The sequence below is a fragment of the Peromyscus maniculatus genome, chromosome 2 (genome assembly GCF_049852395.1).
Source record: "Peromyscus maniculatus bairdii isolate BWxNUB_F1_BW_parent chromosome 2, HU_Pman_BW_mat_3.1, whole genome shotgun sequence".
NCBI classification, from domain to species: Eukaryota; Metazoa; Chordata; class Mammalia; order Rodentia; family Cricetidae; genus Peromyscus; species Peromyscus maniculatus.
This window is the reverse complement of record NC_134853.1, coordinates 163,609,926-163,631,599: the sequence shown is the minus strand read 5'-3', so window position 1 is coordinate 163,631,599 and position 21,674 is coordinate 163,609,926. Positions and strand designations below refer to the sequence as shown.

The 21,674-nt window shown below is 43.5% G+C and overlaps 1 pseudogene; it reads left to right on the top strand.

Moving 5' to 3' along the window:
- Window positions 1-3,431: 3,431 nt before the first annotated feature.
- On the top strand, window positions 3,432-5,498 carry LOC143271776 (crooked neck-like protein 1 pseudogene; annotated as a pseudogene).
- The last annotated feature ends 16,176 nt before the right edge of the window (window positions 5,499-21,674 follow it).

Below are 21,674 nucleotides of genomic sequence, written 5' to 3'. Positions count from 1 at the left end.
TCTTCCAGAGTGAATGGCTTAAATGTCAAATACTGACACCCTCTCGACCTGTATTCCCCCTCTTATGGGATGATGCACTGCAGGTTGGGTCTCACTAATGACATCTGGAGAGCAGACAGACACCATCCTGTCTTCCAGCCCGAATGTTGTAGAAATTGTGGTGGGCATCCCAGAAATGGAGCACTTGTTGTGTCCAGTTCTTGTGGGTTAAACAGAAAGATTCCAGTGTCTGGAACTAAATTTATAATCTCATTTGACCCCTGCCTTAGTTAGGGTTTCTCTTGCTGCAACAAAACACCATGGCCAAAGAGCAAGTTGGGGAGGAAAAAACGTTTATTTGACTTACCCTTCAGCACTACTGTTCATCACTGAAGGAAGTCAGGACAGGAACTCAAAACAAGGCGGCGTCCTGGAAGCAGGAGTCGATGCAGAGGCCATGGAGGGGAGCTGCTTGCAAGCACTGGCTTGCTTCTGCTGGCTTGTTCAGCCCATCTTCTTATAGAGTTCAGGGCCATCAGCCCCAGGGGTGCCACCATCCACCATTGGGCTGAGGCCTCCCCCATTGATCACTAATTGAGAAAAATGCCTTTCAGCTGGATCTCATAGAGGCATTTCCTCCACTGCGGCTCCTTCCTCAGAAGATTCTCACTTGAGCCAAATTGACACACAAAACCAGCCTGTACAACCCCACATCTCATTTTCCCTTCATTCCATTATTTGAACCCAGTCTGTTTCCATTTCTAGTGACTGGGGAAAGAGGAACAGCCTCATCACATATGGACTGCGTCTGTTTGTTCTGTCCAGAAAAGAACACCAAGGAGTCTGAATCCATAAGCAAAAGCAGAGAGCCTGTATTCAAGCAAGCTGGAGCTTGGACCCTCTTTGTGTAGGATACAGCAGTACTATCAAAGAGTGCCGAGCCTGGGCGGGACCACCTTTTGTTTTTGTTTTGATGATGGTAGAGGTTGGGGGTGAGATGATTTCCAAGGTTCAGGACCCCAATTGGCTGACAGTTGTCTAGGGGTTCAGGTGTGTGCTGGGAATGTTTGGACGGTCAGGTATTTCCCCTTAGCTGTTGGCCCTCCCTAGGTAGGGTCAGCTTATTGCTTTTTCTGGGGACTGGGTAGTACCTGCCGGTAAGCCTATCATGGCAGCTGTGTCTTGGCCCCTAAGCATGTGGTCAACGTGTCTGGGGCCTCCCACACTGTTCTCGTCTGTGCTGTCCTTTCTATTGTCTCACCTCTCCAAGATGGAGGCCTCAGAAACCTCTGACTCACTTTGGAGCACATTCTGAACTCTGTAGTCACTTCTTTCCATCCACATGTTTTCTTTCCCTCCATACCTTGGTCTTACTGACCTGCGTCAAGCTCTCTGTTGAATCCAAAATCTAGCCCACCCAGCACATTGTGAAAGGGGTTAAAAATCTCCCACTCTCACAACTGAATTTAGATTTCAGTTCTCTGAGAGGGGGAAAACAGGTGCCTCTCTCAAAAAAGGGCCTTTGATTCACAGACAAGGGGGAGAAGAAACACAGGCCTAAGTCAGCTTCACCATGTGTCAAGGACAAATCCTGCAGCTCTCCTTCCAGCTCCCCTTCCGAGTCACGGGCAGACTTGCCCAAGCTTGTGCAAGTGTGTCCAAAAAGGAGAAGACTAAATCTCAGCCAGTTACAAGTTACCAGTGTAACTGCTGGCTTGCTTAACCAATTATGTATGAGATGACCTAACTGTCCCTGAAACTCCCCGTAGCTGTCCTTCAAAGGAGCCTGCACCCTCTCCTCAGGGTCGACCTCACATGCATGCTGGAATATTCATTAAGACACGGTCTTGGCTTTTAGGTACCATTCGAGTGGGGTCCTAAAGACCATTTTGCCTTGCAAAGTTCAGTGGTCACCTTCCAATGGGTCCTACATGTCCAGTCGACACAACATTTTTTTTTTCTAAAGCAGTCCAGGCAAGAACAGTTTCTTGCCCAAATGGCTATTTTTGCCAAGAAGAAGATCAACTCCACATGGAATGTCTTTGACGCCCATCCTCTCTTTGAAGTAAATTGGTGCTGACAGGAGCAGACATCTCACTGTCCAGAAAGTCCAAGTTTTTAAAACAGTTTAAATTCCGTATTCTGTAGGTCTTTGAAGGGTTTGAAGATTACCTATCTGATTGAATTATGTCTATGTATACCCTGAAAACTTAACATGCCCATAAGTTTGACTCTCATAGAAGACTAATTATTCATCTGTAGTTCTCCATGATCCATTACAATTTAAATGAGTTTCATAAACTCAATACCTCAAAAGAGAACAGAAATATACATACAGTATAACAAAATTAACTTTAAATTTGTATCAATAAACTAAAATCTACAGCAGTGGAAAAGATTTTACACTAATTGTTGCTCTTTAAAAGCAGATACATTAATCTACCCTTTCATCCAAGCATATCGATATGCTATATTCCATATCATATCCCCCTTTATTTGTTTTTGAATCTTTTCCTTTTCTGTTTCATTAAAAGGAAAGTTTTAACTTGTTTATTGCTTGTATATAGTGTGTATAGTTATTGTATATAGTTTTTCTTATATTAGTTTTAACTTTTTAAATTATTTTTTTATTTTCACTAGACAAAACAGGGGAAATGTGGTGATACTCTGTTTGTGCCAAAATGGGGTGATATTTTATTTGTACGTTAATCAATAAGGCAAGTCTGGAGATCAAGGGGAAAAAGGCCAGCCATTTTTAAGGAAACACAGAAGTCAAGCGGTGGTAGCACACGCCTTTAATCCGAACACACGTCAGGCAGAGTCTCTGTGTGTTCAAGGACACACCAGGGAACGGCCAAGTGTAGTGAGACACGCCTTTAATCCCGGGACCCACCACAGAGACCTGAGGTCTGTGCAGACAGGCGGTGACAAGGAAGTGAGGTAGCTGGGCTAAGAGCCAATGAGAGGGCAGAACAGCAAGGCAATCCAAACCTAGGCAATAAAAACCTAGGTAGACGGGAAGTCAGGGCATTTTGGAAGGTGCAGAGCTGGTGAGGTAAGGTAGCTGGTGGCTCCCCGCATTTCCCTGGTCTCTAAGGCTCTCATCCGTATATTTGGCTCTTTTTTTTTAAAAAAAAAAAATAATAAGACCGTTTAGAAATTCGTTTCCAGGGCCAGGTGTGACTCTAAGCTCCTGGACAGAGTCTTCTCTGCTTCCTCTGAAGCTTTTACAACCCGTTACTGCTCACCAGGCTGGTCTCAAACTCAGAGATCCTCTTGCCTCCGCCTTCCGAGTGCTGGGATTAAAGGCGTGGGCCTCTGTTGGGGGATCTAGTTTGTCCCGGGCCGGCTCTCTGGTGTTGGCTGGTTTTTGAAGCCCATTTCTGAGGTCCAGCGGTGTGGTGTGTGTGCGTGTTGGTGTCGGGGGTTACTCCGGTTCAGCGGTCCCAGACATGGTGTCCTCTACAGCGGCGGGGAAACAGCGGATTCCCAAAGTGGCCAAGGTGAAAAACAAAGCACCAGCTGAGGTACAGCTAACTGCAGAGCAGCTCCTAAGAGAGGGTAAAGAGAGAGAACTCCTTCCACCCCCGCCTCAGCAGAAGATCACAGATGAAGAGGAGCTCAATGATTACAAACTTGGGAAGAGGAAGACTTTTGAAGATAACATAAGAAAAAACAGGACTGTGATTAGTAACTGGATCAAATATGCCCAGTGGGAAGAAAGTCTCAAGGAAATCCCAAGGGCTCGGTCCATATACGAGCGTGCCTTGGATGTAGATTATGGGAGTATTCCACTCTGGCTGAAGCATGGAGAAATGGAAATGTAGAACCGCCAGGTGAACCATGCCCGAAATATCTGGGAGCGAGCCCTAACAACTCTGCCCCGAGTCAATGAGTTCTGGCACAGGTACACATCCATGGAGGAGATGTTGGGCAATGTCGGCAGTGCCTGTCAAGTGTTTGAGCGCTGGATGGAATGGCGGCCTGAGGAGCAGGCCTGGCACTCCTACATCAGCTTCGAGCTGAGACACAAAGATGTGGAGCAGGCCCGTACCCTTTACGAACGCTTTGTGCTCGTGCACCCTGCTGTGAAGAACTGGGTCAAGTATGCCCGATTCGATGAGAAGCATGCTTATTTTGACCATGCACGGGAAGTCTATGAGAGAGCAGTGGAGTTCTTTGGAGAGGAGCATGTGGACGCACACCTGTATGCGGCCTTTGCCAAATTCGAGGAAAACCAGAAAGAATTGGAAAGGGTACGAGTTATCTACAAATATGCCCTGGCTAGAATTTCAAAACCAGGGGCGCAAGAACTCTGGAAAAACTATACCGTCTTTGAGAAGAAGTTTGGGGACCGCAGGGCTGTTGAAGATATCATCGTGAGCAAACGGAGATGCCAATATGAAGAAGAAGTGAAGGCTAATCCATACAATTACGATGCCTGGCTTGATTACTTGCGCTTGGAGGAAAGTGAGGCAGAGGCCGACACAGTGCGGGAAGTCTATGAGAGGGCCATTGCCCACGTGCCGCCCATCCAGGAGAAGAGGCATTGGAAGCGCTACATCTATCTCTGGATCAACTATGCATTCTACGAAGAGCTGGAAGCCAAAGATCCTGAGAAGACAAGACAGGTCTATCAAGCCTCTTTGGCACTAATTCCTCACAAAAAGTTCACCTTTGCCAAAATGTGGTTATATTACGCACAGTTTGAAATACGACACAAAAATCTGCCACTGGCCAGAAGAGCTTTGGGGACTTCCATAGGCAAATGCCCAAAGAACAAGTTATTCAAAGGCTATATAGAACTGGAACTACAGCTTCGAGAATTAGACAGATGCCGAAAGATTTATGAGAAGTTCTTGGAATTTGGACCTGAAAGTTGTACCTCATGGATTAAGTTTGCAGAATTAGAGACAATCCTTGGTGATATCGATAGAGCCCGGGCCATCTACGAATTAGCCATCAGCCAGCCAACCTTAGACATGCCAGAGGTCCTTTGGACATCCTATATCCATTTTGAGATTGAGCAGGAAGAAACTGAAAGAGCTCGAATCCTTTACCGACAACTGCTTCAGCGAACACAGGATGTCAAGGAATGGATCTGTTTGGCTCGGTTTGAGTTATCCTCAGAGAAAGAAGCAAGTGTGACTAAATGCAGACAGATTTATCAAGAGGCGAACAGAACCATGAGAAACTGAGAAGAGCAAGAAGAGAGACTTATGTTGCTGGAATCCTGGGGACGGTTTGAAGATGAATTTGGAACAGTATCAGACAAGGAAAGAGTAGACAAACTCATGCCAGAAAAGGTCAAGAAGAGGAGAAAGGTCCAGGCCCAAGATGGGTCTGATGCCGGCTGGGAAGAATACCATGGTTACATCTTTCCAGAGGATGCTGCCAACCAGCCTAACCTCAAGTTTCTGGCAATGGCCAAGCTATGGAAGAAACGGCAACATGAAAAAGAAGCTGCCCAATAGGATCCAGATAAGGACATTGGTGAGAATGAAGCCTCATCTTTGTAAATGTTGAAAAAAAAATTTAATAGAAATGAATCGTTTAGAACTTTGATTTCTGAAATTTTTTATATATTTACACAGTAAGGAGTGATCTTTGATAACTACCTTTCTAATTATTTTTTAAACACTATGTTGATAGTGTTTAAATGCTGATAGAACACCTTAGATTCTTGTGTTCACCCCTCCTGCTCCTACCCTACATGAAAATGAGTTTTCTATGGCCTGTGGACTCACATGCCCATCAGTGTTTGACAGATAATTTATAAGCCATGACATTTCCCTACAATGAGACAATGTTTAGACATCAAAGTGAAGTGATGATACACACTGGTACTTGGCTAAACTCTGATTACAGTATAGAAAGCGAGAGAAACAGATCGACCAAGTTGTGCATTGTGATTCCGTGTCCAGTAACTGTCCAGAAGAGGCAGATCCCAAGAGAGTGGATTATGCTTGTCAGGACTAGGGAGTGAGGGGAGAGGGAAAGAGTGCTTCTAGGAAGATCCCTTTTCGGGAACATGACCTTATTTTACAACTTTAGAGAGGCGATTGTACACTATTGTGAATGTACAGAATGTGACTGACTGTTTACGTTTAAAATTCTATGTGGTTGTTTTGTATTTAAAAAATAAATTTTATCCTGTTAATACAATGGCCTATGTAGTATATGCTCACTCCTTTGGCTTCTGTGGTATTTCCAGACACTCGGTTCATTTCCTTCTTTGACTTTTGATTTTAGGTTTGACCATGGAGCCCTGGCTAAGGTTGAATTCTAGTACTCCTAGCTGAGGAGTGTTGGTGGTGCTCTCTCAATTCCAGCTCCACCCAGACATTCTGATGCATGTTTCCCCAGTCAGCTCCTATAGTTCCCACACTGTTTGAGATTAGAGAGGAGCTCCCAGTACTCAGACTATTTTTATTCAGTACTTTAGACACCAGCTTGGCTTCCGTCTTGGGATCTTTCTTTCCATCCTTTCTTTGGGTACCGTTCCATGGTGCTACAGACAGCATCAAGGGCTTCCCATGTGCTTGGCAGGAGCTCTTCTACCACGTGTGGTCATGCACACCGTTTATTCGAGCACCCAGGAGGCACAGTACCTAGATGTCCTATATAAAGAGTATCACGTCAAACACACACACACACACACACACACACACACACACACACACACACACACAAACAAACAAAACAATAGAACTTCCACTTCCTCAGAGAGACAGCCACAAAGCTCACTTTTACTCCTTAGCATCCTTCACCCTGAGATACAGATTGGACTTTCTTCCTATGCCTGTGGGAAGAGGGAAAGGTTCCTTTAATCATTGCTGCATGCATGCCCCAGGAGCAGTTCCACACACCTGGAAGCCCTCTTCCAGAGAGGCTCAGCATTGATCCAAGATTCTCTAGCTGGAATTCTCTTATTCCAGAATCTGTCCTGCCCTTTGACACCATTCTCACTATAGCCCAAACTTGCCTGGACCTCCCAATTTTGTCCCAGCTGGCCTCGAGTACCTGATCTGGTTGGCTTCATCTTACAAGCCTACACAATCATACTCATCTCAAATCCAAATGTCAACATTGCTTTTATTTCCATTTTTCCGTATCTCACCCAAACAAATAGTTAATAGTTTTCATCTAGAGAATATAAAGGAATGTCTATTGTGTCACCTCGGCTGGTCTTAGCCCTGGATATTAGCAGAGGATGGACTAGATTCCTTAGGGGTCACTGAATCAACATCTATGGACCAGATGGCAAGACACTGAATCCAGCAAGTGAGTGCAGCCTCCATCACTGTAGAAGGCTTCAGTGACTCCTCTGAGACTCTGACTCTGAAGGACCATTTGAGTCACAGGTCCTCTAATCCACCACTGACTTCCAGTCCAAGGGAGGAGGGATCAGTGTTCTCAATCCCCACCATGCTCATCCACATGGAGTTCCAGATGGTCCATGGAATGGATAGCATCAAATGTGCCATCATCACTTTGGAGCACATTCTGAATTCTGTAGTCACTTCTTTCCATCCACATGTTCTCTTTCCCTCCATACCTTGGTCTTAGTGACGTGCGTCAAGCTTTCTGTTAAATCCAAAAATCTAGCCCACCCAGCGCATTGTGAAGGGGTTAAAATCTCCCACTCTCACAACTGAATTTAGATTTCAGTTCTCTGAGAGGGGGAAAACAGGTGCCTCTCCCCACAAAGGTCAGTTGATTCTTGAGGCCTTTGTATTCATGGACAAGGGAGAAAACAATACAGGCCTCAGTCAGCTTCATGTTTTCACTTTTACTATTTTCTACAGAGAAAATATTTTCCAGTTTCAAGCCACCGCAGCAGTGGCCCCTGACATCCCTGGTAGCAGCTCGCTCACCCTCACCCCCATGGTCCTGGCAGCCTCCTTCTCTCCATGGTGCTTCTTTGAAGACCCCATTGTCCGTGAGTCCCTCTATACTTTTCCATCTTTAGCTTGAGTGAATCTGATGTGGGAAAGTATGAAATTTGAGTTCAATAATAGTCAAGGATGTTCTTGAACTCCAGATCTTTCTAGCTCTGCACATATTCCAAGGCCCATTTCAGATTTCATATTAGAACTTGTTCTGCAATTTAATCCTTTTTAAACCAATTATGTTTCACAGGCTAGGGTTTTGCAGTTGATTGAATTGTAATTTCCTCTTAACTGTAGCTTACAAATTGTCTTGGGATCTGCCAATAGCTTTCTGAACAGAAGCCATGTGTCCCAGCTGATCTGAGAAGCAATCTTTAGGGATGTGGTTGCTGTGGCCTTGACTAGTTGACTTGACATTGTCTGAGAGTGAAAAAAAAGATCCAAGTAGCACATACAAGCCACACTGGGATTAAGAATTAAGATCCTGAGCATAGAAGATAACAGATCCAGGCAAGACATCCCTGCATGAAGAGACCTTGTGTCTACATAAAATTAAACAAAAACAGGTAGATGACCTGAGAAAGTGGCTCCGTCTTAGAGCACTTATGTATTGGGCTCCAATCCTGCAACCAAACCATATTGATCAAGGCATTTCATATCTTATTTTATTTTCTATCCCCTAACCTGGACTGACCTGAAGCACACTACATTGATGTGATTGCCCTGGATTCCTCCTGACACTTTCCATAAAGTGTGAAACCATAGGCTCCTGCCCCCAGACCAGGCATCTATGCAGTGTTTTAAAAGCAGAGTGCACTAAACAGGCATCGTAGCTAAAACAGAATTTTAACACTGCCAACCATCGGCAAAAGCATGGTAAGGAGGGGCTAGTGTGGGCCACCTAATGAGTTCCAATCAGGAAACATAGCCAGTTCCACTCTAGCCTCCACTGTAGGGAAAAACCACATTTTAAAAACCAAATAAAACTAGGTGTTTTTGATACTGTATTTCTTGCCCTAGACCTGAATAAAACATGGGAAGTCCTCTTCCTTGTAGTCCAAGAGCATGCACAAACTCTCCCCAGTTTTTAAGGTGTCATGTATCCTCAGAGAAGACCCTGCCCATAAGGCTGAAAAGCTCCATCCAATTGTTCATTGGGCCAAATGACAGAATTCTCACAACATTTCCCCTTTTTGTCTAAAATAAAAAGGAAGGTTTTAATCCTAACCTAGTAAAAACTATAACATTAGTAAGTGTAGCACGGATCTCTAAAGGGTCTTATTAATAAAATCAAACCTGAGGCCAGTTATTGGGGTGAATGGTGGAAGATTAGAGAAGCAGAACAAGCCACAGCTATCTCACCTTGCCAATTTCTCATCTGATCCTGTTTCCTCAGATTGGAAGCCTCTGTGTCCTCATCTGAATGGATCTCAGCTGAACTGCTGCTCAAAAGCCTAAAAGCTTAACCAGCTATAATTCCTTGTCCTCACACCTTAAATACCTTTCTGCCTGCTGCCATTACTTCCTAGGATTAAAGGCGTGAGTCACCATGTCTACCTGTTTCCAGTGTGGCCTTGAACTCAGAGATCCAGGTGGGTCTCTGCCTCTGGAATGCTCTGATTAAAGGTCTGTGTGCCACCATTTTCTGCCCTCTATATCTAGTGGCTGTTCTGTTCTCTGACCCCAGATAAGTTTATTAGGCTGCACAATATTTTGGGGAACACAATACCACTACAAGGAAGTATTAACATGTGTTGCCTAGAGGGATGGAGAGGTAATAATCTTAACAGACACTGAAACAACATGCAACAAGAACAATTTTCAAGTAAGAAACACATCCTAAATATCCAGATCACAGGTAATAGACAATTTTTAAGAGACTACTCCAATAGTTTTCCTTTCCTGAAAAATCTGAGTTTTGTACTTAATCTGTCCATAGTTAAGAGTCTGGAGGGAGGCTGGAAAAATGGCTCAGAGTTTAAGAGCACTTACTGTTCTTCCAGAAGTTCTGAGTTCAATTCATAGCAACCATATGGTGGCTTACAACCATGAGATTTGGTGCCCTCTTCTTACATGTAGCTAGAATACCGTATATATAACAAATAAATGAATCTTTAAAAAAAGGAAAAAAAGAGTCTGGAGGATTGTAACTGTATGTATCTAGTCTTTAACCTCATCAAGAGTTGAGGAGATAATTAATATTACCGGAGTAAGCAGGAAGTGTATGCAAGCAACTTCCAAAAAATAAAAGTTGCAGAGAAACCTTGGGTGCCGGTCCAGCTGGCTTCCTGGACCAGCACCCAAGGTTTCTCTGCAACTTTTGGGCTACCAACTTTGTCTTACATGTCTAGAATATCTGACAGACCCTTTTCAGAAGCAGAAATTTTCAAGGACTGTCCTCCCCTGTCCTGGCAAAGTTTGGCAGTCACTTTTCTTTGTGTCCTGCTTGTCCAGATTAGATAGCATGCTTACTGTCAGCAGTAAAGGCAAGGGCAGTGTCTTGCCAATAGGACAGTTTTGCCCAAAGGAAAAAAAAAACTGCATATGGAGTATCTTCAGTGCCCAACCTGTTCTCGAGAGTAGACAGGTGCTGCGAGGAGCAGACGTATCTCACATCAAAAGAATTTTGGGCTGGGCGTGGTGGCGCACGCCTTTAATCCCAGCACTCGGGAGGCAGAGCCAGGCGGATCTTTGTGAGTTCGAGGCCAGCCTGGGCTACCAAGTGAGCTCCAGGAAAGGCGCAAAGCTACACAGAGAAACCCTGTCTCGAAAAAACCAAAAAAAAAAAAAAATTTTGGTTATTAAAACATTTTAAATGCCATAACTTGTAGGTCTTTGAAGTGTTTGAAGATGGCCTATCTATTTGAAATATATCTCAGTATGACCATGAAAACCTAACTAACATGACTGTGAGTCAGACAAACATGGTGACTACTAGCCTGTAATTCTTATTAGCTTATGTTCCTTAAGGAATAAAGCTTCACATTATAAAAATAAAGAAGTTGCTGAGGTAATACCTCATGTAAAAATAGAAACAGATATATGATATAAAATCAGTAACCTCACAATTGTGACAGTATGCAAAATATCTTAGCTACAAAGCTAAACAGAGAATTCTCAACAGAAGAATCTCCAATGGCTGAAAGATATTTAAGGAATTGCTCAAGGGGTTGGGGATTTAGCTCAGTAGTAGAGTGCTTGCCTAGCAAGCACAATGCCCTGGGTTCAGTGCCCAGCTCTGGAAAAAAAAAAGAATTGCTCAACATCCTTAGTCATCAGGGAAATGCAAATAAAAACAACTCTGAGATACCATCTTACACCTGCCAGAATGGCTATGATCAAAAACACTGATAACAGCTTTTGTTGGAGAGGATGTAGAACAAGGAAACACCCCTACACTGTAGATGTGAGTGCAAACTTGTACAGCCACTTTGGAATTTAGTATGGTGCTTTCTCAGAAAATTGAGAATCAATCTACCTCAAGACCCAGCAATACCTCTCTTGGTCATATACCCAAGGAATGCTCAATCATACCATAAGGACATATGCTCAACTATGTTCATAGCAGCATTATTTGTAATAGCCAGAACCTGGAAACAGCCTAGATGCCCCTCAACCGAAAAATGGATAAAGAAAATGTTGCATGTATGCACAATGGAGTACTATGCCACAGTAAAAAACAATTACATCATAAAATTTACAGGCAGATGGATGGGACTAGAAAATATCATCCTGAGTGAGGTAACCCAGACTCAGAAGAACAAACATGGTATGTATTCACTCCTAAGTGATACTAGATGAAAAGCAAAGGATAAACAGACTACATCCCACAGATCCAGGGAGGTTAACTAACAAGGAGAACCCTAGGAAGGATGCACGGATCACACTGGGAAGGGGAAATACATGAGATTTCCATGAGTAAATGGTGGGTGAGGGAGGCAAAGGAGGGTTGGGGTTGGAAGATGAGAACATAAGGGAATGGGATGGTTGAGCTGGAACAGGGATGAAGTGGGAGAGCAATGAAAGAGAAACCATGAGAGAGGGAGACATCATGGGAATAGGGAGAAACTGGGAGCTAGGAAAGTTCCCAGGAATCCACAAGGATGATCCCACCTTAGACTACTAGAAATAGTGGAGAGGGAAGGGGCTTGGTGGAAATGGGGGGTTGGGCTGGGGGGTGGGAGGAAGAACGGGATGGGGATCTGTGGATGGTATGTAAAATGAATAGAAAATTTCTTAAAAATAAAAAATTATAAAAAAGAAATTTGGAAGTAGAAAACAGAAATAGAATAGAGGGCTATGAAAGGGTAATAGAAGGGATGCACAGGAGCAACGTGTATAATATAAATGCATGCAATGACTCCTTATTTTAAGACTAAGTCAAGTAATGAAATGATGTGGTGTGACAATCTTCACTGGAATAGGTTGCCTGTAGAGTTTCATTAGTATCTGTGATAGAGTGGAGAGTCAGAAATTTCAGTGCTAAGTCTAAAAGTTGTTTGGCACGATCATTGCCAATGATGTCAACAGTTTTAAAGGCACAAAGAAATAATGTCTCACATTCTTAAAGCATCATATGACTCATATTATAATGATATTTTGTGTGATAAAATTGAAAACTCCTTGGTAGTTTTCCCTATGCCCAACATACAAATGATGGTCTCTATTTCTTTCTTTTATTATTATTATTATTATTATTGTTATTATTATTATTATTTTGGTTTTTCGAGACAGGGTTTCTCTGTGTAGTTTTGGTGCCTATCCTGGATCTCACTCTGTAGAAGAGTCTGGCCTCAAACTCACAAAGATCCGCCTGGCTCTGCCTCTCAAGTGCTGGAATTAAAGGCGTTTGCACCACTGCCCGACTCCTATTCCTAAAAAGAAGTCATTTATAAAAAAAAGGAAAAGAAAAAGAAAACATATTTGAAGAAGTAAAGAAAGTTTTGCTTCATTGGGGTTACACACCTTTAATCCCAGCACCCAGGAGCCAAACTGTAGGTAAATCCCTGTGAGTTCAAGGCCAGACAGAATGTTCTGAGTTCTACAGAATGAGTTCAAGGACAGCCAGCACAACACAGAGAAACTCTGTCTCAAAAATCAAACAAAGAGCTTAACTAAATCAAGACTAACACACAAACAAAAAATCCCAGCCTGCCTCCTGAAGGAATTTATCTCAATTTTAGAAAATATTTATTGATTTTATGAGCTAGATATGAAGTAACAGGTCTGTGACCTCCATTCCACCTCTTGTGAGGTACAAAGAAGACTGCTCTTTCAAAGTCAGACTGAATTACAGAGAGTTCATGACCTAATGAGATTCTGACCCAAATAAAAGTTCTAAAATGAACACCTGTTTTGTTCTTTGTTTTAGTGTTTTCAAGACAGGCTTTCTTTGTATAGGCCTGGCTGTCCTGGAATTAGCTCTGCAGACCAGGCTAATCTTGAACTCTCAGAAATCCACCTGCCTCTGCATCCCATGTGCTGGGATTAAAGGTATGTGCCACAGCTACCAGCTATAAGCACATATTATTCCATAATTGAGAAGTGGAGGCCGGAAGATAGTTCAAGGTCATCCTGTGTTACATTAATCTCTAGGTCAATATATTCTATATTGTTATCTGGTCACCAAACACTAGAGGGATTTTATAATACAGTTAGTTTTGATCTCTACACTCAGGAGGATCAGGCCAGTGAATTCCTGCAGGTTTGAGTCCAAAGAGGACTAGAGAACCAGACTATTTCAAAAAGCAAAGAAACAAATTTTCAATGTGCACTAAGCAAAGCTTATATCAAGGCACTGAGAACCTCCCAACATGATTGCCAGATGTTGGGGGCTGAAGCAGAGGACCTGCCAGGGATTCAAAGGTTCATGGTTTAAAGAATGAGGCCTTGTCTCAAAATTAACCAACACAAGGTAAGTAGTTGATAAGAATCAGAAAATAGTGGAGCATGCAGGTCATTCCAGCGCACAGGAGGCTGAGGCAAAAGGATCTTGATTCCCAACCCAGTGCAGCTACCTAGCCAGGCCTAGGAGAGTCTGTGTAGCACAGTGAGGCCCTGTCTCAACACCCAAAATTAAACCAAAGGAACAGAGGCCATTGGAGAAGAGAGCAGACCTGGATTTCGAAGCCCAATGTCTTCTGTCCTAGTGAAGAGAGTGATTTCTGTGTGCCCTGCACTGTCTTGTGTCTAAAATGTCTCTCAACAAGTTGGAGTGTCCTGATGGAGGTAAAGGACTTACCTGGCCTGGACATGAATGAGAGGCTCCAGAGCTCTGAGGAGTGTCTTCTCTGACTCCAAGGGCACTTGCACAAAACTTTCTCCTCTCACCCCCTTAGCAGCGGCCCCACCAACCAAAGCTGCCATCTGATTGGATGATTTTGCTCCACCCATGTTATCTTATAGGAACTTCCTCCTCAATACACATTGTGCTCCATGGGGGGAAGGAAGAAACAAAGAGAATTCTGAGCCTAGCATGAATATTAGGAGTCCGTGAATGAATTCACTTCACAACGCTGAGTTAATTTACTTTTTAAAAGTCATTCATTTATTTGCTTATTATTGCACTTGGCTTATAATGTACTGCTGTGATGGACTCTTAGTTTCTAGATAATCTTGTTTTGGACTCTCTACAATTCTCCTGCCTCACCTTTCCTATAGCTGGCTGAATTTTGTTTCTATGTTCCCCATATTGTTCTCTGTATGAGTCATGCCATGGTTTATCTGTGCCTGATAAGAGACAAAAAGTAAGAAAAAAAGCTGAAATTATTATTGTCATGACTAGGAGTATGTTCTGGAGTTCAAGGCAGAACTGGTTTCTCTTTCAGTCATCTACTGTGGCAGCTCTGAGAAGATTGGGGTGGAGGCTAGAGAAGGAACAGTTCAAAGTCATCTTCAGCTACACAGCAAGCTTTAGCACAGCCTGGGCTAATGGAAATGATTTTTTTCTAAACTTAAGTAAAAACAAACCAAAAGGAACAAGAAAGGCTTTGAGGGAGAAGCTGCCCTTAGTTCCCCAGGGGGTAAGGGCTTTAGATAAAGGATCTGGCTGCAACCTGCTTGGGGAAGAGGAAATGGAGACTGGGTGGGGAGCAGGGTGTGGTGGGCCACACCTTTAATCCCAACACTCAGGAGGCAGAAGTAGAAGGATTCCTGTGTCTTGAGGTCAGCCAGATCCACAGAGGGAATTCCAGACAATCCAGAGCTTCACAGTGAGACTCTGTCTCAAAATTAAAAAAAAAAAAAAATTTTTCATTTAACAAGGGGGCTGGGCAGCTAGCAAAAGGGAATATTTGACAATGGTGCTTGGCATTAGCCTAACTACCTAAGTTCAGTTACAGGAAACCCCATGATTACGAGAGAGAAAGACTGCCCTGGTTGTTCCTCCACCGCAACATGTATGCCCCACGCCTCCCCCAAAATAGAAATAAATGCATACTAAACAAACAAATAAATAAATAAATAAATAAATAAATGTAAAAATTATATGGTGGCAGGGCAGTGGTGGCTCACCCCTTTATTTTTTTATTTTTTTTTTATTATTATTATTTTACAACACCATTCAGTTCAACATAATTGCCACAGATTCCCCTGTTCTCCCCCTCTCATCCCCCCTCCCCCAGCCCACCCCCCATTCCCACCTCCTCCAGATCAAGGTCTCCCCTGAGGACCAGGGTCGACCTGGTAGACTCAGTCCCAGCAGGTCCATTCCCTCCCTCCCAGACCGAGCCAAGTGTCCCTGCATAAGTCCCAGGATTCAAACAGCCAACTCATGCAAGGAGCCCAGTACCGGCACCAATGCACAGCTGCCTCCCAAACAGATCAAGCCAAATGACTGTCTCACCCATTCAGGGAGCCTGATCCAGTTGGGGGCCCCTCAGTCTTTGGTTCATAGATCCTGTGCTTCCATTCATTTGGTTATTTGTCCCGGTGCTTTATCCAACCTTGGCTTCAACAATTCTCACTCATATAAACCCTCTTCTTTCTCACTAATTAGACTTCCAGTGCTCCACCAGGGGCCCAGCCGTGGATGTCTGCATTCAGATTCCTCAGTCCTTGGATGGGGTTTATGGCACAACTATCAGGGTGTCTGGCCATCCCATCGCCAGAGTAGGTCAGTTCCTGCCCTCTCATGACCATTGCCAGCAGTCTTTTGCGGGGGTATCTTTGTGGATCTCCGTGGGCCTCCCTAGCTCTCTGGTTCCTCCCCTTCTCACCTTCTCATGTGGTCTTCATTTACCATGGTCTCCTATTCCTTGTTCTCCCTCTCTTTTCTTGATCCAGCTAGGATCTCCCACTCTCTTTCCCTCGACCGTCGCCCTTCATTGTTCCCACTCATGACCAAGCTGTTCATGTAGATCTCGTCCATTTCTCCGTGTCTTTTTTTGGGGGTCCCGTTTTCCAGGTAGCCTCACTGGTGATGTGAGTAGCAGTCCAGTCATCCTTGTTCCACATCTAGCATCTTCCTATGAGTGAGTACATACCATATTTGTCTTTCTGAGTCTGGGTCACCTCACTCAGGATGATTTTTTCTAGATCCAGCCATTTGCCTGCAAACCGTATGATGTCATTGTTTTTCTCTGCTGAGTAGTATTCCATTGTGTATATGTGCCACAATTTATTTATCCATTCTTTAGTTGAAGGGCATCTAGGTTGTTTCCAGGTTTTGGCTATTACAAACAATGCTGATATGAACATAGCTGAGCAAGTGCTCTTGTGGTATGATTGAGCATTTCTTGGGTATATGCCCAGGAGTGGTATAGCTGGATCTTGGGGGAGATTGATTCCCAATTTTCTAAGAAAGCGCCATATTGATTTCCAAAGTGGTTGTACAAGCTTGCATTCCCACCAGCAGTGGAGGAGAGTTCCCCTAGTTCCACATCCTCTCCAGCATAAAGTGTCTTCAGTGTTTTTGATCTTAGCCACTCTGACAGGCGTAAGGTGGTATCTCAGAGTTGTTTTGATTTGCATTTCCCTGATGATTAGGGATGTTGAGCAATTCCTTAAATGTCTTTCAGCCATTTGGGTTTCCTCTGTTGAGAATTCTCTGTTTAATTCTAAAGCCCATTTCTCAATTGGACTGTTGGTCGTTTTGATGTCTAATTTCTTGAGTTCCTTATATATTCTGGATATCAGTCCTCTGTCACATGTGGGGTTGGTGAAGATCTTTTCCCATTCTGTAGGCTGTCGCTTTGCCTTGTTGACTGTATCCTTTGCTCTACAAAAGCTTCTCAGTTTCAAGAGGTCCCATTGATTGATTGTTTGTCTCAGTGTCTGCGCTACTGGTGTTATATTTAGGAAGTGATCTCCTATGCCAATGCGTTCAAGACTATTTCCTACTTTCTCTTCTAGCAGGTTCAGAGTAGCTGGATTTATGTTGAGGTCTTTGATCCACTTGGACTTAAGTTTTGTGCATGGTGACAGATATGGATCTATTTGCAGCCTTCTACACGTTGATATCCAGTTATGCCAGCACCATTTGTTGAAGATGCTTTCTTTTTTCCATTGTACACTTTTGGCTTCTTTGTCAAAAATTATATGTCCATAGGTGTGTGGGATAATGTCAGGGTCTTCAGTTCGATTCCATTGGTCCACATGTCGGTTTTTATGCCAATACCAAGCTGTTTTTATTACTGTAGCTCTATAGTAGAGCTTGAAGTCAGGGATTGTGATGCCTCCAGAAGTTGTTTTATTGTACAGGTTTCTTTTAGCTATCCTGGGTTTTTTGTTTTTCCATATGAAGTTGAGTATTATTCTTTCCAGGTCTGTGAAGAATTGTGTTGGTATTTTGATGGGGATTGCATTGAATCTGTAAATTGCTTTTGGTAAGATTGCCATTTTTACTATGTAAACCCTGCCTATCCATGAGCATGGGAGATCTTTCCATTTTCTGACATCTTCTTCAATTTCTTTTTTCAGGGACTTAAAGTTCTTGTCATATAGGTCCTTCACTTGCTTGGTTAGTGTTACCCCAAGGTATTTTATGTCATTTTTGGCTATTGTAAAGGGTGATGTATCTCTAATTGCCTTCTCAGCTTCTTTGTCCATTGTATATAGGAGGGCTACACACACACACACACACACACACACACACACACACACACACACACATACATGTGTGTATGTATGTATATGCTGGGCAGAGAGTGGAACAAGCTTGTCACTGATTTAAGGAAGCTGAAGAAGACTGTCTTCAGATTGAGTCTAGCCTAAACCACAAAATGTAATTTACCTCACCTAACCAATGAACAACAGTAGGAGCTGGGACTCTATACACAGAGTATCTTCACATCCAGTCAGGAACTCCATGATTTTGTCAACGCAGAGCCTCCATGCCATGGCAGGTGAGATCCTCAACCACTCCACCCCGGTCACCCAGCACTCAGACACACACAACAATAAATAGAATAAGATAAGTTTAAAAGAAAAGGCCCAAAGTCCTGTGCTAAACGCCACGGTGGTTATATGCTGACTTCCATAAACCGTAACTGATTGTGGAAGACACTTCCAAACATACACTTTTAACAGAAGCCAAACTCAGAAATGTGTGGGGTGGCTACTCACCAACCCCAGACTTCCCCAGAGTTTTCTTGAGTGAGAGCAGCAGGAAATATTAGATAGAAGGATTTAGAGTGTAGAGATAAACAGAAAATACAAGATATCCTTGAGAGGGCCTGGAACCCATCCCAATGGGCCCTGACTGTCTCTGCCCTAGGATATTTGTAGAAATGCCAATGGGTGGAGCCAAAAACCTCCCCCCAGCACCGCCAAGTGCAGACCATCTCTAACACCTGCACTCAGGCCCCTGGTCTAATCATCGTCTCTATGCAGACCTGCTGGGTAAAGCCACTGGGAACTGAAAATGGGCTCCCAAAGAAATGTGGTGACTTCCAGGATCGGGACACTTTAGGCACAATCTCATTACAAGGGCTCTTGATGTATTATTTGACATTTAAAATAATTCTGTTACATTAGCACTGACAGACCCCAGCAAGAAACATAAGCACATGTTGTGGGCGCTAGAGAGCCTTTTAAAACATATTTCTAATTATTTAAAATGCAGCATTCCTTAGTTGAGAAACTATGGATACATCCAAAATTCACTTCGGCACCTAAGGCTCGGGAAGAATTGCAGAAAATGGGTGCAAAGATTGTGAGAATCAAAGGATCAGAAGTTAACTGTGAGGCTGTGTCTCCTATAAATGTTGGAAGTTACACCATTGCAGTCTCCCAAACATGACTGCCTAAAGATGAGCTGAGCAAGAGCAATAGACATACCAAAGTAGCCATAAGAAAAACTGGAAGGCCTCAAACCTACACATAGCACTAAGGGATATTGAAATTGGAGAATTAGTCTTTCTAAGGAAAGGACACACCCATTGGTTATTCACTATCAAATGGTCAGCCCTGAAAACATACATATGAGAAGTATGCTGAAGGAGCAGGTTATACTTCAGAATAAATGTGTGTGCACATTTACATACATGCATGTAACGGCAGTTAATGAAAAAAGAGGCCATGAATTTGAAACTGAGCAAGAAGGGGAATATGGGAGGTTTGCATGGACTCTGCTTTCCAGAGAAAGCCAGCACTTCTTTTTATAAAGCATCATGGTTGTGTTAAATCTGTATTACAAAAATCCTTAATTTTTTCTTTTTAAAATATTTAGTTTCATCGTATGTGTGTAGGTATTCGCCTCCATGTATGACTGAGCATCACATGTGTGCAGTGCCAGAAGAGCCCAGAACACGGTGTCAGATAGCTCTGGAACTGAGGGGAATTACAGATGTTTGTGAGCCACCATGAGGGGTGGTGCTGAATCTGGGTACTCTGCAAGAGCAGCCAATGCTCTTACTTACTCAGCCTTCTCTCCAGAGCTCCCCTTTTCCTGATTTGAGCATCTGTCTGATGTTTCCTAGGCTGATCTCAAACTCACTGTGCAGCCAAGGAGGACCTTGAACTTCTGATTCTCCTGCTCAGGGGCCTGAGTGCTGGGATTTGAGCACCACAGCTAGGTTACACAGTGTTTTGCAAATCAGACCTAGGGCTTCTTGAATGCTAGGCAAGGAGTCTAAGGAGGGAGCTACAAACAGTCCTAAATTTTTGTTTTCTTTGCTTTATGAGGTAAGGTCTCATGTATTCAGGCAGTCTTTTAAATCCTTATGCATCTGAAGCTGACCTGGAATTCCAGCTGCCTTTAGCTTCCAAATCCTGGTGTTACAGGCATTGGCCACCACAACCAACCACCAATGTATCTTTTTTGTTGTTGTTTTGGTTTTTTTTCAAGACAGGGTTTCTCTGTGTAGTTTTGGTGCCTGTCCTGGATCTCACTCTGTACACCAGGCTGGCCTTGAACTCACAGAGATCTGCCTGTCTCTGCCTCTTGGGTGCTGGGACTAAAGGCATGGGCCGGAGCCACCGCCGCCACCACCATTGAGCTCTAATTTATCTTATTCTGTGAGACCAAAATGAGCCATCTTAGAAATGCTTTCACCCAAAAACTAAGGCTTAAGATTTCTCCTTTTGGGAATAGGCCATTAGTTACTGAAACCAGTCAGTTCAGATTCCAGAAACCAGGAAGTGTAAAAGTACAGAGTCACAAGATAGTCACGAGGTAATGCCTGCCAGACTATGGAATGTCCTCTCCCTGGTTTCCAGGGTAACTGACCACAGAAATGCCCCCACCTGAGGGCAGCCAGTGAGAAATGATGGCGGGCAACCACTCCCTTAGAAGTAATTTCTAGCCTGGGCGGTGGCGGTGGTGGCAAACGCCTTTAATCCCAGCACTCTGGAGGCAGAGGCAGGCGGATCTCTGTGAGTTCAAGGCCAGCCTGGGCTACCAAGTGAGTTCCAGGAAAAGGCACAAAGCTACACAGAGAAACCCTGTCTCGAAAAACCAAAAAAAAAAAAAAAAAAAAAAGAAGTAATTTCTAGAATTCCCTAGAAGCCAGCCAATCAGAATTGTACCTGTACTAGCACCCCTAAATGATGTAACCCTGTGACTTTTCCCTTTAAAAACTGAGCTTGTAGACAGGTGGGCACTTCCTCCAGCCTCCACTCGTTGGATGTATTGGACGAAGTCCCTGCCTAGGATTGTATTGCTTTTGGATATGCAGAATTAAACCTGGCTTTTGCATTCCAGCATGCTCATGTTTGGTGGTCTCTCAGGGGGTCACGATCTGGGCACAACAATTCAAGGACAGAGAGACCTGGAAAAAAACAGGTGAACCTGTTATCACTACATCTTTCAAGAATTTTCTATTTGATGATATCATATTTTTAACAAGAAAACCCTGGAGATGGAGAGGTCGATCATAACACACTTAAGGGCACTAATTGCTCTTATGAAGGACCCAAGTTCCGTTCCAGTCACTCACTTTGAGGACTCACAATTACCTGTAACTCCATCTCCATGGGAATCTTACATCTTCTTCTGGCCTCTGCTGGCACCTAAATTCATGTGCATACCTTTACATTCAGATACACACACACACATGTACATAATTTAAAACTAAAATGAATCTTAAAAAATAAGAAAACACCTTTGTGGATTCCTGGGAACCTCCCTAGCACTGTGCTTCTCCCTCTTCCTATGGGGTCTTCATTCATCAACAAGGTATCTCTTTCCTTGTTCTCCCACTCTGTTCCTGTTCCAGCTTGAACCTCCCGCTCCCCTAAGCTCTCATTCCCCAGTCCCTTGCTCTCCATTATCCCACCCCCAGACCCAGTTTGCTCATATAGTAGATCTTATCCATTTCTCCATCTCTGGGTGATCCATGCATCCTTCCTAGGGTCCTCCTTACT